This window comes from Sceloporus undulatus, chromosome 5, assembly GCF_019175285.1.
Source record: "Sceloporus undulatus isolate JIND9_A2432 ecotype Alabama chromosome 5, SceUnd_v1.1, whole genome shotgun sequence".
Classification (NCBI taxonomy): Eukaryota; Metazoa; Chordata; class Lepidosauria; order Squamata; family Phrynosomatidae; genus Sceloporus; species Sceloporus undulatus.
In genome coordinates, this window is record NC_056526.1 from 138637532 (window position 1) to 138641819 (window position 4288).

General features: G+C 39.2%; 1 long non-coding RNA gene across 1 annotated transcript; it reads left to right on the forward strand.

Moving 5' to 3' along the window:
- Positions 1-2156: 2156 nt before the first annotated feature.
- LOC121930388 lies at positions 2157-3786 on the forward strand. The gene is made up of 3 exons (XR_006103925.1): positions 2157-2228; positions 2982-3164; positions 3628-3786. It is a non-coding gene; the product is annotated as an uncharacterized LOC121930388 (long non-coding RNA).
- The last annotated feature ends 502 nt before the right edge of the window (positions 3787-4288 follow it).

Consider the following 4288-nt stretch of genomic DNA (forward strand, 5'->3'; position numbering starts at 1 on the left):
TCTTAGTAATGTTATACTGTCTTTGTGTGCTTTATTCCCTTTTTACAGAAATTCCTATCTGTGGCCTACTAGCAAATACACCACTAATATGTCCAACTTGTTCCTTCTTGCACACACACCTGCACAATGCTATTTCCCCTTCTTCTATCTCCTACAGCTGCAAAAGTAAGTCTGCCTTTGTTGGGTGTGTGAGACAGGAGACTGTAACAGGAGGATGAATCCAGAGAAGGCACTGGTTTTGCCCTCCCTAAAAAAATTATTTCCTATAGTAAAAACTTATGTCCCCACAGCACCCAATGTCTAGTACAGACAACACTTTCAGATCATGGCCCTGAGAGTAGTAGGGCAGGAGTGGATTTGCTATCACTACACCCATCAAAGTTGTGGACAGTGTTCAAGATGGAAACCAGAGCAATCAACTGCTGGAAACCGCTGATTAATTATCTGTCTATGATATCTGCTTATTCTTCTTGACATCTTGTTAGTTCTTGATACAATTGACAATTAAAGTAATTGGGCCATTTGATGTAGATGAGAATGGGGAAAAAAATCTCCCGATAGATTAGTCCCAATGTTTGGAACAGGGAGGGATGCAGAGAGGGAGAGAGAGTGTGTGTCTGCCCATAGGGGACAGTGCTCATCTCCATTACTAAGCCAAAGTGACAGCGTTGTCAGAGACTACTCTGTAATCATGTAGCCAGCATGCTTACCTTCGCACTGGAGTGGTACCTATTTATCTACTTGCATTTGCATGCTGTTGAACTGCTAGGTTGGTAGAAGCTGGGACTAGGGATGAGAGCTTACCCCATCATGCGACACCCAGGTCTCGAACTGCCAACCTGCTGATCTTGCAAGAGTCAGCATCTTAACTACTTGAGCCACTGCATCCATGGATAAACATGAAGATATCATAGATATCAGAAAGACAGGCAGGCAGGCAGGCATAGATATGGAGTTTCTGGTGATTGAAACATGCTCTCCCACCTTCCCTTTCTCTCTCTGCATATGTGCATATACATCCACAAGGAATTCCAGGCCAGTCTTGGCAACATTTCTGAAAGATTAAAACAAAACAAAACAAAACAAAAAAAAACCTCTTCAGCCAACTACTGAACTAATGCTTGGCTAACTTGAGTACCAGTTTGGTGAAGTGGTTTGACTGGAGAGACCCTTATTTACATCCCTATTGAACTATGAAGCTCCCCTAGTGATACTCTAGGCACTCTTTCTCATCCTAACCTGCCTCCCTAGCTTGTTGTGAGGAAGGAAGGAGTAGGGAGGAAGAGAGACAATTTTGTTACTTTATGCTCACAGGCCAAAAGGTGTGTATATAAATGTAATAAATAAATCATTTACTATCACAAATGAACTCCAAACAGAACTGCCTTCAAAAATAGTTCAGAAGCTGCAGCTAATAACAAAGCTTTCAGCTCACTTCCTGACTAGGAAAGGCTGTAGGGAAAATATGGCTAGTTCATATTGGCTGCTGAAATGTTTCTGGATCCAGTTCCAAATGTAATGTGGCCTGATACATTTGAATGTGCCTGCCCCGTTCCATATGTTCCTTGCCTTCTCCTCAGTTTGCATGGGAGGCAATATTATTACACAGGTGAAGTGTAGGCACAAAGAGCTGTATCTTCTGTGTTCAAAACTACCTTCATTAGTTCTGTGTTCTCCTCTACTCACATTTTGACAGCAGGTCAAAATCTGTCTATTTGCTCTCTGGAAGGGACTGGATTCTGACTTTTCCCCTCCTACAGTCATTTTTTAAAAACATATTCAAACAGCTGTGTTTCAAATGTATTTGTGGTTGTCATTTGAGTTTTTAATTTTTAGTTCTGCTTTAGTATATTGTCTTTAGTATAATAAATTTTACTTGATGTGTCATGAGCACAGAAGAGAGAAATGTTACAAAACTGTTATTTTATTCTATTTATTTATTTTATATGTCACCTTTCTCCCCAAAGGGACCCAAGCCAGTTCACAGATTTAAATGTTAAAATAATTAATTCCAACATTGCATTTTCTCAAACATGAGTATAATGAAAACATTTCTATTTTTAATTTTAAAGTAAACAACACATTGATCAGCCATTTTGTTTTGCATTGGTGTGAGTGATGCCATAATGGGCCATTTCTGATGTCACTGATTTCATAGGTCTTTTTGTTTCCTGTTAACAAGACACCAATAAAAAAGTTTATCTGTTTTTGGTGCAGCAGTTGCTCAGGTAAGCTCTATCAGAGTACAGATCTTTAAGTGTAAAAGATATTATAAGGCAAGAAGTTGATATCTATTATAAAATCTATTACAATTTTGTCTGTTTCTGTTAGTTTCAAATGATTTCAAAAACAGCCACCTGTATATGTTGTTTCCAGTGGTGGTTGGTAGTTTTCTTCTCAGCTGGGCAGTGAATCTACTCTTCAGCTTTTGGATGAACTTTAAGAGAGCTAACCAAGGGTCTGAATATGTTTTAGGGGACATGGTTCAACACCATTGATAAATCTTTAAAATCTGGATTAAAATCCAAAACAGATTCACAGCCTCCTTGAAATTAGGCCTAGTCATCACTACCCCACCCCCAAAATAGGGTAAAAAACAGCTTCAGTGATGCTGGCAGTGGGGGCAGATTTATATCAGAAAAATAATAGTACTGTGGTTAATCATATTGTGTCAATATTAAACCACCACCACCACCCCCCTTGTGTTTTCTAATCATCTTAAAAACAGGAGACCTTTTCAAGGATATCCTAGTAGCTTAGCTAGTATGACCCTAATTTTGCATTTTATTGAGGCTCAGAATATTTAAAACTTCGGGTGACCTCACTGATGTAGGAAATATCTAACTGCAAAGCACTGTGAAAAACACAGAGCTTAAGACAGAGAGTTCTGGATGATAGTACTTCTGTTTTATTCCACCTGTACCAGTTATCAAATAGTTATATTTTGTGATGCATGATATAAAGTCCTGTTGCTTTGTTAGAGTAACAACTACCACCACAGCAGAGGATGAGTAACTGAATTCCAACTTTCCATCTGAGAGAACCCTGAAAAGCAACAATGGTGCGGCAAATGCGCCAGAGCAGCCAAAGCCGAAGATTAAATCGGCAGAGGAGACTCCGACTCAGGAGAACACCTAGAAGAAATCGAAGAGGGCCGAGGCGAGGTTTGTAAAATTACTAACTGGATATCTCTCAAAGGCCAGTTAACAGTGCAACCCTATGCATATCTACTTAGAAATAAGTCCTACTGTGTTCAAGGGGGTCATATTCCTAGATAAACATGTATGTAATTGCAACCTAAGAAATCCTGATGAAAATAATTTAAGATAAAAATTCAAGTTGCACAATTTCCGGAGAGCAACACATTTTGCATCACAGTTGTTAGCCGACTGAAGGCCAGGGGTGGTGGTCTGTAATGTGTCTTTTTATAGGTCGTGTCCCAAAACAAGTGCAATTATTCATGAGAACTGGCATTCCTGGAGTGAAAAGAACAAAGACATTATGAAATTTGCTGATTGTGTAGTGGTAGGACAAAGGGAAAGGTAATTTGAGATTTTGCTTTTTCCTTCAACATTCTCTCTCTCTCTCTCTCTCTCTCTCTCTTTCTTTCTTTCTTTCTTAATACAGTTAGGCGACAATCTCATTACCGGAGGAGCTCCACCTCAGTATAGTCTCATGGACTTCCTGATCATGTAAAACAGCTGCCATGCCTACAGAACAGCAAGATGGGAAATGATGAGGATCATGGCAGAAGCATGAAACACCAAGCAACTGCAACCATTCATGCCAGGCAATAAAGCATTGGAAAAAACTTGGCCTGCTGCTTTGTCTTTTTTTAAAAATAAATAACATTGGTGGGAGATTATGCTTGACTGCTGCTAACAGAGCTATCCACAACTTATTGAATTGCAACTTCCAAAATTATCCAGCCAGCATGACCATTGGCCATGGTGTCTGGAAGCTTTCATACAAAAAATAACTTTTTCAACCTCTGCTGTAGGGTATCTATATGCAGTTTGCATTAAAGCAAACCTGAACAGTCTGAGATCTGTCAAAAGGGTGTCAAGAAGATTCATGAGTAGGTTTTTCGTTTTTAAAATAGTCTGAAATTGAATTGCTTTTGAAAAAGCTCATGAATTGGTGTTAAATTCTAAAGTACAAGAGTGCCTCATGGCAGTTTCTACACCCCCACAATCCAAGGAAAGTACAAAATTACAAATAAACTGTGCCGATCCATGTCAATAAGCTGTTTCTAACAGTTTTCACCACTTTTAGTAGGTCTTTTGTA